General features: G+C 41.9%; 7 non-coding genes across 7 annotated transcripts; 2 read left to right on the plus strand and 5 right to left on the minus strand.

Annotated features, from left to right (window-relative positions):
• The first annotated feature begins 841 nt into the window (after positions 1–841).
• Positions 842–914, plus strand: TRNAF-GAA. The gene has a single exon. It is a non-coding gene; the product is annotated as a tRNA-Phe (tRNA).
• Positions 915–2,503: 1,589 nt separating this feature from the next.
• TRNAI-AAU lies at positions 2,504–2,577 on the plus strand. Its single transcript has one exon. It is a non-coding gene; the product is annotated as a tRNA-Ile (tRNA).
• Positions 2,578–3,271: 694 nt separating this feature from the next.
• TRNAK-UUU lies at positions 3,272–3,344 on the minus strand. Its single transcript has one exon. It is a non-coding gene; the product is annotated as a tRNA-Lys (tRNA).
• A 746-nt stretch (positions 3,345–4,090) lies between these two features.
• TRNAR-ACG lies at positions 4,091–4,163 on the minus strand. Its single transcript has one exon. It is a non-coding gene; the product is annotated as a tRNA-Arg (tRNA).
• A 430-nt stretch (positions 4,164–4,593) lies between these two features.
• Positions 4,594–4,675, minus strand: TRNAS-CGA. Its single transcript has one exon. It is a non-coding gene; the product is annotated as a tRNA-Ser (tRNA).
• A 1,669-nt stretch (positions 4,676–6,344) lies between these two features.
• On the minus strand, positions 6,345–6,417 carry TRNAV-AAC. The gene has a single exon. It is a non-coding gene; the product is annotated as a tRNA-Val (tRNA).
• A 3,781-nt stretch (positions 6,418–10,198) lies between these two features.
• Positions 10,199–10,272, minus strand: TRNAT-AGU. The gene has a single exon. It is a non-coding gene; the product is annotated as a tRNA-Thr (tRNA).
• Positions 10,273–14,454: the final 4,182 nt, after the last annotated feature.

Raw genomic sequence — 14,454 nt, forward strand, 5'->3', positions numbered from 1 at the left:
TCCTGTAGACTCGCAATTCCACCTTTACATCTATATATCTATCTAATAAATCAATGATTATGTTCATCTGAAACTATGCACAAGAAAGTTCAGTGCTTTTTATGATAACCACAAATTGAGAGCCAAATGCCTATCAACATTAGAGTGGATAAGTAAATTGTGGTACAACCATAAAATGAATGTTTGTAAATAGGAACAAACTGCTTTTAACTGCTTTAAGAAAAAACAGATGAATCTCAAAGACAATGTTGAGTGAAAGAAGCCAGACTTACAAGAATGCAGAGTCTATTTGATTCAATATGTATAAAGTTTAAAAACAAATGAGAGGGAACATGAGGGAGCATGCATGGTGACTAAGGGGTGTAAACTTGTAGAGATCATCATGCTGTGCACTTAAAATTTGGGCGCTTTACTGTATATAACATAATTTAATAGAATAGAAAGGAATAAAAATGACTGAAAGAATAGAAGATATTTAAGCGTCAGGTTACAAATGATCTCAAACGGTGTTGTCTTGAGTTCTAGGAAGCTTACCACTCCAACAGGAAGCTATAAATCACCACACCCCTTGGATCCCTCCAATTCATATCCTTAAGAAATATACGTAAATTTTCTTTTACCACTCTGTTCTTTTGTTCCTCCTATCATACTCAGGAAATTTGGGGATGTTTCCCCATTGTCTTATTTTGTTGTTGTTAGTACAATTGTTTTTGAAAGGGGAAGTGTATTATGTTTTTAGAAAACAAGACAAAAGGTTTTCTTACATTTTTCTGAAATGGAGGAAGTAGTTAAGAAAAAAACTTTTAAAGAGAGTAGTTGACAAAGCAATACCTAACGAGTGGCCGAAATAGCTCAGTTGGGAGAGCGTTAGACTGAAGATCTAAAGGTCCCTGGTTCAATCCCGGGTTTCGGCAACTCTTTCCTTACCCTTTTGTAACGCGAACTATGAGATACTGAAGTCAAACTAAATGTCCATCGCCTTCAAACATACAATAAAAGTCTATAGTGCCTTTATAGACTGAGGAGTTGCATACATTTACCCTTAATTTCTATGGCAAAATGTAATTCTGTGCCTATATACAGTAATTCTTCCACAACTACCAGTAATTCCTTAAGGTAAAGAGGGGAAGAAAACCCAAAGCAAAACACTTAGTGCTTTATATTTATATATTTATTTAGATGTTATTAAAAGCATCTATAAGAATCAGGGTACGAGCAATTTCAATTGTCCCTTATTTACAGTAATTCTTTCGGAGTTCAAATTGCTAAAACACGCTCATTCTTTAGCGATGGCTTTCTGAGTGAACATTAGGGGTCTATACATACATTTTGGAATGTAGAAGAATCCTCAAAAGCCGGAAGGTAGTTGATTTTGAAAAGTACAGAGGACGTGGAGCTGCCTAAGAATTAACAGATTTCGTTTCTGTGACTTTTGAGCACCGAAGGAAATGGCAACCCACTCCAGTATTGCCTGGAAAATCCCATGGATGGAGGAGCCTGGTAGGCTGCAGTCCATGGGGTCGCTAAGAGTCGGACACGACTTCAATTTCACTTTTCACTTTCATGCATTGGAGAAGGAAATGGCAACCCGCTCCAGTGTTCTTGCCTGGAGAATACCAGGGACGGTGGAGCCTGATGGGCTGCCGTCTATGGGGTCGCACAGAGTCAGACACGACTGAAGCGACTTAGCAGCAGCAACAGCAGCAAGCCTTACCAGGACAAGAGCTCTTGAAGACTAGAGAAGTAAAACCTACAAGACTGGCGGGACTTGAGCCTTTGACTGTTGAATACTTAACCAACCACTGGCAACTCACATTTCTCCCTTGCACCAGCGTCGGCTTAAAATTCAACAAAAATCATTACTTGTTGATTCATTTAGCTTTAAATGTATATTCAGTGAAAATTTAACTAGGGGTCGGTCAGCAAGTTCAAAAAGTAGGAAACAAAACAAAACACCAATGCAACCCCAGGAAATGTAAAGGGACATTTTCCGAGGCTGCAGGAGATTCCTTCAACTTTAGGTGATAAAAACTATAGCCTCCTCGAGGGCCAACGAGCTCATCTCACTCTATTTTCTCCAACCTCGTGCTTGGATTCTTCCATTCGCAAAATGGAAGATGAGTGACACAGAGAATTCACTATATCACTGGGTGAAAATTTTAATACCAATTTGAAAACATTAGGTCTCTAAGTTACAAATTATTTGCAATTTGTGATCCAGTAGGGATATGCTTTTAAAAACAGAAGGCTCCCTTCACCCACGATTGAAGATCTTATTACAGTGCTTTTTCTACAAATAAACTAGGCTCAACTTCTGCACAAAAATTTCTCCGTTGATTTTCTAGTCCAAATATGAAGAATTGAAATAGTATAGATTCCTCATGAAAATCTATGAATGTGGTCTGAGGGAGAGGGATAAAAGAAAGTTACTGTTTTTTATAATTTTTTAGACTAAAACAAAAATGTAAACATTTATTTTCATAAAGACAGCCACTTTCGTGGTGGCCGGTTAGCTCAGTTGGTTAGAGCGTGGTGCTAATAACGCCAAGGTCGCGGGTTCGATCCCCGTACGGGCCATTCTCGGTTTGGTTTTGGACTTGTGATACCGGCAGGGTGGACCTTTACAACCCAGGGTTATTATAATCCGAGGTCCAGAAGCTTAAACGTTTCCCTCGTGGCGGTGAACTTTACCTGCGGTGCAGAGCGAGGATACAAGTTACACATTCGGAAATCTAGCCACCTATGAAGATTCTCTTTTGGTTTAGTTTGAGGAATTGCCCCTCACTTGGCAGTGATCTCCCCCAGCCTCTCTGTTCTGCCTCAACGCAGAGAAAGAGGCACGTCTGTTCTCTTTGGAAATGCCGCTCCAAGGCTACCTTTCCGCGCCTTCCCTACACGCTCATCTTCTTTAAAAAATAGTGGGGAGGGCATTCCTCTTGGTTCTTCTGTCCACTTGAGGTCCGGTTTCCCAGCTCCTGCGTATGTCCGTAAGATTGACGTTTCCGGCTGGTGGGCTAGATACCGGGGATGAAGAGCACGAACTGGGCCTCAGGGGTGTGTGTGCTAAGTCGCTTCAGTAGTGTCAGACTCTGCGACCCTATGGACTCTAGCCCGCCGGCTCCTCTGTCCTTGGGACTGTCCAGGCAAGAATACTGGAGGCCCTCCTCCAGGGAGTCTTCCCGACCCAGGGATGGAACCTGCGTCTCCGATATCTCCTGTGCTGGCAGTTAGGTTCTTTACCACTAACGCCACCTGGGAAGCAAAATAGAAACGCCCGAACAGGGACTTGAACCCTGGACCCTCAGATTAAAAGTCTGATGCTCTACCGACTGAGCTATCCGGGCTCGCGGTGACCACACCCATCCTGAGGTAAAAAACCTTCCGCATCGCGTCTCTACCACACTTCTTGACTCAGGATTTCCATAGGAGATGTCTCTTTTTGTCAGTAGCTATGCGGAGAAGGCGATGGCTCCCCACTCCAGTAGCCTGGAAAATCCCATGAACAGAGGAACCTGGTAGCCTGCAGTCCATGGGGTCACGAAGAGTCGGACACGACTGAGCGACTTCACCTTCACTTTTCACTTTAATGCATTGGAGAAGGAAATGGCAACCCGCTCCAGTGTTCTTGCCTGGAGAATCCCAGGGAAGGGGGAGCCTGGTGAGCTGCCGTCTATGGGGTCGCACAGAGTCGGACACGACTGAAGTGACTTAGCAGCAGCATGCGAGGAAAGAGCTTTGCAGGATGGTCTTCAGAGTGAGGACTCTTCCCGGTGGGGGGGAAAAAATACTGATGTAGAAGATACTGGTAGGGAAAAAATTTTTTTTCCGTTTTTCAAGTTTCGTTGATGTAAAAACCTCCCTTCCAATGGTCTTTTCCAGTCACTTTTCTCAAGTTCAAGAAGTGATGAAAAGTAGGAAGAAAAGCTTTCTGGATGGGTCCCTTGATGATTCTGAAATCACTTTCAGACTCAACGGACAGAAAATGAAGGATCAGTTCCACGAAAATACATTCGAAGGACTTTAAAAACGTGTTTCCGTATCCTTTAGAAAAGAGTACCTAGAGGGAGGGGAAAAAAAAAAGACAGCCTAACGAGCCAGCCAGGAGTCGAACCTAGAATCTTCTGATCCGTAGTCAGACGCGTTATCCATTGCGCCACTGGCCCCCGCTGCCTTAGACAATCCTCATGTTCATATTTTCATCATTATCCGCAGTTCATGCCAACCAAAGAAATGACTGATTTTTAAAAATCTAGTAAGGAGTTAAAACCAGAGACTAAATTGACTACGGGAAAGCATTTTTTTTCTGATTTGGTTCCATGTGATCACTCTTACAGACTTAACAAACCATCTCAACGAAGCCAGTATTTTTGACCGTGATCCAAGCCTCCTGTAGACAGTGGGTAGGCTGGGCTCTGGATGCTCACAGAGGCTCAGACTTTCAGAGGGAACTCTGGAACTCTAAGCTGGCAGGCGCCCACTCTCTTTAAAAATGTCAGAACTGCCTTTCAAGGGATTTTTCTGCATGCATGCTGCGTGGGACGGCAGTAAATTATTTGGAAGTTTCAAGAGTCAAGGATACACCGAAAACGAGAACGCTGTGAGCAGGATTTGAACCTGCGCGGGGAAACCCCATTGGATTTCGAGTCCAACGCCTTAACCACTCGGCCATCACAGCTCAGCAGGGTAGGTTTTATTCATGCAACTGAAAACCAGTATCGTTTCCCTGCAAGGCTGGAAGAGAAGAGGATCACCGGTTTCTGAGTGTTCCCAAGAAGACCTTCTCCAACCCCAAGCTTGCATATTTCACTTAACGACAATTTCAACTTTTCAGGTATTTAGGCAGAAAAAAAAATCTTGGCAATGTTCTTTACTTCAAATTTTCTTTCATTCCGTGGATGTGAGGAAATTGTCTTGTTCTACCTTCAAAATGTATTTAAATGTGAAAAACTTATCACCCTTCCAACTGCCACAGCCCTGCTCCAAGAAAGCTTCATCTCGTTTCTTTCTCCTTTTGCCTTTAGTCAAAATATCCAGAATATGCGATCTGGTGTGACTTAACCTCTAAGGAAAAAAGTCAGTTAAATTCCCCCAATAAGTCTGAAAGAATTCACATCAGAAAGATAGAATCCTCTTAGTCTACTGGTTGGACTATTGGGGGCAAATTCTGGGACCCAGCTTCCCATCCGGAGAGCCCAGTCTCTGTCGCCCCCATGTGGTCACTGAACGCAGGCGCAGTTGTTAACTGAGCTGAACACCTGGAGACAAAAAAGTGTCATTTCCCTGAATGTGGGTCAAGAGGAAACATGCTATTTCTTGTGTTATGCCCGTTCCAAAAGAAAAACCATCTCTCTAAAGTGACTTTTAGCAAAATATTTCATGAAATACAAGCCACCAAACTTTTCAACCCTTTCTTATTTCCGGGAAACCCCTCAAACTGCTGGCACGTAACTGATTTCAGGAATGCTCAAGATCCTTCCTTTCATCCGAGACCGTTTCCGCCTGCTGGCCTCCCACTTAGGGCGGAGCTGGATGCCAGATGCTGAGTTTTAGGAGAACGTCGAGTTTGATTCTGCTGGAGGAGGCTCTCCGCAACAGCCAGGGCCGGGAGTCCGCCCTGGGCCTGGGAGAACTGGGGGTGAGAGGTGGGGGTGTGCGGGGGGAGGGGGGACGGGTCTGGCATGTTCCACTGTGGTTGAATAGCCTAAAATCTAGCCCTACGGAGAAACAGTCTCAGAGGATCTTTCTGGGGTGGTGGGAACGGAGGGGAAGGGCGCTCCCAAAAATGCAGGTTAAGGGCCTTCTTTCTCCAGTACAGATACCCGGGGAGTTTTTGAGGACAGGAATCTCCTCTTATCCATCCCCCCATCCCAACTGCTCCCCACAACTCTTCTTTCCGAATCTACGCCTGATGAGCTTTGGAACTACTGGATGGTACTAATAGGAGTAATAATAACTGAACAGTTGTGAGATCGCTGTCTGGTTTCGAAGTGAAGCACTTTTCTCTCTCTGAAGGTCAGAAGAAAGTCACTTTGCAGAAAACCCGTTGGTCCAAGGGAGACTGTGTCGCTCGCGTGGCGCAGGCCTGGTGCAGCAGAGGTCTCCCCGGCTGACCCCAGGTTGGCCCCTCGGTCCTTCCAGCAGGAGGACGCCGAGTGCAGAAGGGGGAAGAACGGGTGGGGAAGGGGAAACCCGGGCTTCAGAGCAGAGGGCGTCCGGACAGCTTTTCGTTTTAAACCCCTGGGTCTCAAGAGAAGGGCAAATGTGGTATATGTTTTGAAGTCTGGTACCGCAAAAACAATGTACAGAGATCTTCTGTGGAAATGGAAAACGACAGAGGGAAAGCGTGTTTCCGCCCGCTTTCGAACCGGGGACCTTTCGCGTGTTAGGCGAACGTGATAACCACTACACTACGGAAACTAGACCTGGAGGGGTGAGCAAGCAGAGGTAAATATTCTTTCTTGTCCTAGGTCTTCGAAATGTTTCCATTTTTTTCTTCGTTTTTTTTTTTCTTTTTAAAATCAATAATAAATACAAGTAGAAATGCTTTTACCAAACATATCTACCATAATGTTCAGAAAAGCCTGCTTGAGCAGCCGAAAAATTGGAATGCCCTTGAAGGCTTCCAAGAGAAAATGACACCAATTCTAAGACTTAATAGATGAAAAGAAGTATGATGGTTAGAGGTTAGTAAGGGAATTTTTGTTGTTGTTGTTGTCGGGAACTGAACGAAATAGGAATAATCTTTGGGGTGGAGGGGGTGAGAATCCAAGCATTTGAAGCAAGACGTGGAAAGAAATAAGACTAAATGGTGATATATGGGCCAGATCAAAGGCAAGATGGATGTGCCTCCCAAACAGAGGAAGGTATATTTCAATTTAAATCTGATGAGAGAGGGAGTGGAGACTAATCTTTAATTCTTGGAGTGTAGATGTCATCTACATATACACTGAAGGTTTATTTATTTTTTTAAGTGTGATTTACATATATTAAAATGCTCTAAACTTAAGTGTACTTAGGGCTCAGTGGGGGAAAACATGTGGCAACTCATTGATTGAATAAGCTCAGCAAATAACAATCTGGATAAACATAAAGAAAACTATAACTAGCCAAATTATGTTTAATTCTTGAAAAACAAAGATTAAAAACATCTTAAAAGCAGCTGGAGGGAAATGATACTACATCTTAGGTTAAATAAAGATTAAATGGAATAAGAAATATTAATTCAAAGGAAGGTAGAAAAGGAGGGACCGAGAACAAGTAGGATAAATGGAAAATAAATAATGATGTCAACTTAAGCCCAGATATATATAATTGCTTTTAATGTAAATGGAATAAATAATTAAAAGGGATAAATGGGCTGGCTAAATAGTAAAATAAAGGAAAACAAGAGCCTTTTGTGTCCTGCTTACAAGAAATATACTTGAAAAATAAGACAACAGGTTGAAAATAAAGTGTCGGGGAACTATGGAAACATTAGAAACCTGGTTTAAAAACAGAGGAGACATCAAAGTAAAAAGTAAGGCGACATTTCATAATGATAAAGTGATCAACTCAGCAAGAAGACATGTCAATTCTTATATGAAGCAAAACTGAGAAAACTAAAACAAGAACGACAGTAAGCAGAGCTATGGTTGGTGATTTTAAAGATCACTTTTAGTAGCTGATGAGAAACTTACAGAAAAGGGGAAATAAGCAGGAATTGAGAAGATGAGCCATAGCTAGTAACTACTCAACTTGATCTAGTTGACATTTATCACACAGAACATCCAACTACAGCAGAATTCTCATTATTTTCAAGTGCACATTAAACATAAACCAAAACAAAAAGGGCCCTCCAAACAAGTCTTAATAAATTTAAAAGGAGTCAAACAATTTAAAAAAATGTTTTCTGACAATAACAGAATTAAACTTGAGGTCAATAACAAAATGATAACTAAAAAAATTCTAATAGTGGGAAACTAGCAGTACACTTCTAAGTAAAATATAATAAGTACAATGGAAACTAGAAAATACTTTGAATTGAAAGAATGAAAATACAACATGCAACTAAAGTAATGCTTAGAGGAAAATATATAGGTTTAAATCCATAGATTAGAAAATGAAGAAAGGTTTAAGACTGGGAAATCTTAGGGAGGAAATGATGTTTTGTATTTTAAGCCAGAGATATATGTCTTCTGGGTTGAGAATGACTTCAGATGGCCAGTCCTGAAGACAGGGAGAACAGGAAGAGGCTGTTAGAGATTGTAGTGAAGAAGGTCCAAATAAGAACCAAGTAGATGAACAGAGAGAAAAACATCTCACATATGTTGAGTGTAAATCAGGAAGACTGTGATAATTTGATTGGTGGGGTAAGGCAGCAGGAAGAGTCAAGTTTAATAATAGATTTCCAGTGGAAATAATGATCAGTTGAGTTCATGGTGTATGGTGCCAGTGGTACTCATGTGAAATCCTGGTGGCAATGGAAATGTGAGTTTGAAATTAGGCAGAGACCTCTTTCAGACATAGATATTTTGAAAGATCAGCTCCAGGCAGGCAGCCAAGGAAGGGTCAGCTCCAGAGACTCCTCTATCCCTAACATTTTCCCTCATCACCATGCCTTACTTTTCCACCTTTTCAAGGGACATCCCATTTGAATTTGCTCACCAAATTTTATCCAGTGTCCAACATGGGAAGTGTATACCTGGACATGAAGAAGAAAGAACCACACAGCTGGCTTAAGACAATGTCAGTTGTACCCTCAGCACAAAAGAGGAGCTGTCCATTTGAGGATCCCAAGCCAGAGAACATTTAATGGGGAAGAAAGTTTGAATGAAGAATAAGGTAGGTCAAGAAAGAAAGAGTAGTTCAACTAGAGAGAAGTCCCTTTAACAAAGACACAATTGAGAATGTCCATGACTTGTTTACAACTGTTTTATAGAATAACAACCTTTTATCATTTAGACCTGTTAAGTACTGAACACTTCTAGAGGTACAGGATTTCACTGATTAGATTTAACTCCATTTTAAGAGATTCTTTAAAATGTCAGTCTTCTGACACATTTGCATTCCCAGATGCTCAAAAAAGGAGTAAATAATCTGTTAGGCCGTGACAATGAGAAGCAAGAAGGTACTTAGGGTGCAGTCATTGCCTGTAGAATTTTGTGCATGTTACTAAGTATGGGGAAGCAGACATTTGTAAAGCCTAATTAAGATATATCTTAGAATGTAAAAAGAAACTGCAGATAAGCAGAAACATCTTTGTTTTTAGGACTTAATGTCTTTATCAGAACTTTTATGTAAAAATCTGTCTAGAAAAAAGTGTAAGACTTCGTTTGTTTTAAACTCTTTCTAGATGCTTTATATGCTTTGTCACTAACCATTCTTCTTTGTCACTAACCATATTCGTCTCTTTTCAAAAACTTCAGTGATGACCTAGAGTCCAGAATCACTTGAAAAGTAGAAACAGCTAGTATAGTACTCAATTCAACATTTACATTAGGTACTTTTTTTTTTTTTAGCCCCTTCTCTTTTTCCCCCCTTACCTTCTTTAGGATGAGGCTAAGAGCAGAAATGCAAAGGAAAATTGAAGGCTTCCTAGAAGTGGTGAGTAGCAAGAAAAGGTTCAATGACAGAGGATTTAAACTAATCACTTCTGACCAAGGGTCTCTGTCTTCCTACCCTATCCATTGTTCCTTAAAGATGCTTGGTACTAATACTCCTACATATTACCTTGAAATTAGAAAAGCCATTAGCTATTTAATAGTCTATTTAAAAATAAAACAAAAAACTTGAGTGCCAGCCCTACTCCAAGTGTATCTGAGGTTGCAAAAACATAATTAAACCTCTCTAGTAATCAGACAAATCTAAAGGATATCTGAAAGGGCATGTATTTAAAGCTGTTGAATCTCTTTCACTTGATTCCAATAGTTAGACAAAAGGGCAAACCTCTGCTAGGCTAGGCTACCTATCCACTGCTAATGTCATGATTCAGACAAATAATTGGAGTCCTTAAATTACTTCTGATCTATGTGTCGGGAATGCTTCTTGGGATATTATTTGCCCTTTTACCTCTGTCCTCTTCTACAAAGTACCCCATTTTTCCTTAAGTCCTGAGTATTAGGATATTCATCCAGTGTCAATCCAAGTTAGTTTCTACTCACTTAGAGAAAAATATTTTCTATGAGGTTAAAATCGCAAAAACCAGAGACAAGAATCTGACAGGCCCCGCTGGGATTCGAACCCAGGATCTCCTGTTTACTAGACAGGCGCTTTAACCAGCTAAGCCACGGAGCCCAACTTGGAAAAGCCTTTAGTTACACTGTATTTGAACATAATTTCATATGTCTTTCCTATAATGAATTTAGAAACTGGTTTGCCAGGTGATAAGGCGGTGGCGGGGGGGGGGGGGGGGGGGGCCGGGGGGGGGGGGCGGTTGGGAAGCAACATTGTGTCAGTCAAAACCAAAGAATAATGTTCTTTTGGAAGAATAAATACAGGTACTAGATTAAGATGACTATCTCCTCTTGAGAAATTGTTTCAGAGTGGACACCACTGGATTCAACTCGATTATAAACTCTGGCAACTGGGGGATGTGTGTGGGGGGCTGGGGATTGTATGAAGTGTTAGGGGGTGGCGGAGTGTGTGTCAGAGACCTTTGTTGAAGCCCAAAAGAAAAAATGAAATGATCTTCTATTAGCCATCATATTATTTTAGCCACACCTGCTCTCTTCTATATTAGTGTGTTGAAGGAGGGGGTCCTGGTCAAAGATACTGGTCAAAAGCATATATCTGACACAAGATTTCTGAAAGAACAGTGGTATGATGCACCTGTCAAATCACCCTCCAGAATGGTGGCACTTATTTCTCCACTTCAGGAATGTTGACTTCTAATGGCTGACGGCTGGGTTACTCTGGACACTATCCGCAACAGAAAAGAGGAAACCTTGCTCAAGAGTACACCAACCCTTGAGTGTAGCTCAAATCCAGCCTGAATTCAGAATATTACTAACAGACCATTTCAGGTTCAGATACCTGGTAAGCTGAACTGAGGCTTCTTTTACAACATCAAGTTCAACTTTTGCCTCTTCCTAATCCTGTTTCCTTCATCCTTTCATTGTGGTCGATTCTAAGAGTGATCCCAATAAAACTCTAACACCATCTTACACCAGGCTCAAGGAGAAGCAACTGGTTATCTCTGAGGAATTTCAGCAGCAGCCATCCCCGGAAAAGGCTGCTGCCAGCTGGAGCTTCAATGAATCAGCAGAAGCAGCCGGGTGGGGGTCGGGGGTGGGGGGTAGGGGTGGAGGAGGAGGCAAGCTCTGGCCCTGCAGCTGGCCTTGCAGCCTCCCCTGGGTCACTGCTTTGGCATCTCCATCTCCATCTCAATGTTTATTTCCCAGGGAACTGACCTTTAACACAAAGCAAGCGACTGCAGTCTACCATCTAAATCTGAATAGGGCCCAGGTTCTCAAAAACCACTTAAACATAACTGAGTAGAACCAGAATGTCAGGTACTACTACTAATATTCTGCTATACAAACTTTCAGAATTTTCACCAAAGAACAAAACAAATGAAGACATCTACAAGTTGATTAAAAGATGCACAAAGTTAGTGAAAGGTGCTGAAGGGCCAGAAGAATCATTTATATGTATGATATTAAAAGCAAAATTTTAGTGAAATGGAAAGCAAGAAAAAATGACAGATTCAGCCAGCCAAAGAGTATGAGTCCCATTTCCAGGAAAAAAAAAAAAAAGTGAATACCAAGTATTATATTAAGAACTTTATTTACTAGCAGTGCATATCCAAAAGAAACTATGTAATATACATAGATGCATATGCAAACAGGTCAATTCAGTTCAGTCCCTCAGTTCAGTCTGACTCTTTGCGACCACATGGAGTGCAGCACCCCAGGCTTCCCTGTTCATCACCAACTCCTGGAGCGTCCAACCATCTCATCCTCTGTTGTCCCCTTCTCCTCCTGCCTTCAATCTTTCCCAGCACCAGAGAAAGATTTTTCCAGTGAGTCAGTACTTTGCATCATGTGGCCAAAATATTGGAGTTTCAACTTCAGCATCAGTCCTTCCAGTGAATATTCAGGACTAATTTCTATTAGGATTGACTAGTTTGACCTCCTTGGTGTCCAAGGGACTCTCAAGAGTCTTCTCCAACAGTTCAAAAGCATAAATTCTCCGGTACTCAGCATTCTTTATAGTCCAACTCTCATATCTACACACGACTACTGGAAAACCATAGCTTTGACTGGACAGACCTTTGTGGGCCAAGTAATGTCTCTGCTTTTTAATATGCTGCCTAGGTTGGTCATAGCTTTTCTTCCAAGGAGCAAGCGTCTTTCGATTTCATGGCTGCAGTCACCATCTGCAGTGATTCTGGAGACCCCCAAATAAAGTCTCTCACTGTTTCCATTGTTTCCCCATCTATTTGCCATGAAGTGATGGGACAGGATGCCATGATTAGTTTTTCGAATATTGAGTTTTAAGCCAATCTTTTCACTCTCCTCTTTCACTTTCATCAAGAGTTCCTCTAGTTCCTCTTCATTTTCTGCCATAAGGGTGGTGTCATCTGCATATATTAGGTTATTGATATTTCTCCCTGCAATCTTGATTCCAGCTTGTGCTTCATCCAGTCCAGCATTTCACATGATGTACTCTGCATATAAGTTAAATAAGTAGGGTGACAATATACAGCATTGACATACTCCTTTCCCAATTTGGAACCAGTCTGTTATTCCATGTCTGGTTCTAACTGTTGCTTCTTGACCTGCATACAGATTTCTCAGGAGGCAGGTAAGGTGGTCTGGTATTCACACCTCTTGAAGAATTTTCCACAGTTTGTTGTGATCCACACAGTCAAAGGCTTTGGCATAGTCAATGAAGCAGAAGTAGATGTTTTTCTGGAATTCTCTAGCTTTTTCAATGATCCAGCAGATGTTGGCAATTTGATCTCTGGTTCCTCTGCCTTTTCTAAATCCAGCTTGAATATCAGGAAGTTCAGGATTCATGTACTATTGAAGCCTAACTTGGAGAATTTTGAGCATTACTTTGCTAGCATGTGAGGTGAGTGCAATTGTGCAACAGTTTGAACATTCTTTGGTATTGCCTTTCTTTGGGATTGGAATGAAAACTGACCTTTTCCAGTCCTGTGGCCACTGCTGAGTTTTCCAAATTTGCTGGCATATTGAGTGGAGCACTTTCACAGCATCATCTTTTAGGATTTGAAACAGCTCAGCTGGAATTCCATCACGTCCATTAGCTTTGTTCATAGTGATGCTTCCTAAGGCCCATTTGACCTTACATTCCAGGATGTCTGGCTCTAGGTGAGTGATCACACCATCAAGGTCATCTGGGTCTTGAAGATATTTTTTGTATAGTTATTCTGTGTATTCTTGCCACCTCTTCTTAATATCCTCAGCTTCTGTTAGGTCCATACAATTTCTGTCCTTTATTGTGCTCATCTTTGCATGAAATGTTCCCTTAGTATCTCTAATTTTCTTGAAAAGATCTCTAGTCTTTCCCATTCTATTGTTTTCCTTCATTTCTTCACATTGATAACTGAGGAAGGCTTTCTTATCTCTCCTTGCTATTTTTTGGAACTCTGCATTGCCTTTAGCTTCTCTTCTGTTCTCAGCTATTTGTAAGACCTCCTCAGACAACCATTTTGCCTTTTTGCATTTCTTTTTCTTGGGGAAGGTCTTGATCACTGCCTCTTATCCAATGTTGTGAACCTCCATAGTTCTTCAGGCACTCTATCAGATCTAATCTCTTGAATCTATTTGTCATTTTCACTGTATAATCGTAAGGGATTTGATTTAGGTCACACCTGAATGGTCTAGTGGTTTTCTTCAATTTAAATCTGAATTTTGCAATAAGGAGTTCATGATCTGAGCCACAGTCGGCTGCCGGTCTTGTTTTAGCTGCCTGTATAGAGAGTCTCCCGCAGAAGGCAAGGGGAACCCACTCTAGTGTTGTTGCCTGGAGAATTCCAGGGACGGGGGAGCCTGGTGGGCTGCCGTCTATGGGGTCGCACAGAGTCGGACACGACTGGAGCGACTTAGCAGCAGCATAGAGCGTCTGCATCTTCAGCTGCAAAGAATATAATCAATCTGATTTCAGAGAAGGAAATGGCAAACCACTTCAGTATTCTTGCCTTGAGAACACCATGAACACAGGTCAGTTAACTTCTAAAAACATTACTATCCCCAACTTAACAGGAACAGTCGTGTTGGAAAGGAGGGAAGAAGTAGAATCCAGAAAAGAGCAGAGGGCGAATAGGGAATTAGCTCCTCTGCCGGCCCTTCTCTGGGTTGACCTCTGCCCTCAGGGTTCACCTCGCAGTTAAGCCTCTCGAATGGGGTTTCCTGCCTCTTTTCACAGTTGCCCAGCCCCGGCCTCCGCCCCTCCCATCCCCAAGGTTCTTTCGCTTCCGCTGACTGCAGTCTGTCCGTCGGGCGCCACCAC

The sequence above is a fragment of the Oryx dammah genome, unplaced genomic scaffold (assembly GCF_014754425.2).
Source record: "Oryx dammah isolate SB20612 unplaced genomic scaffold, SCBI_Odam_1.1 HiC_scaffold_11, whole genome shotgun sequence".
NCBI lineage: Eukaryota > Metazoa > Chordata > Mammalia > Artiodactyla > Bovidae > Oryx > Oryx dammah.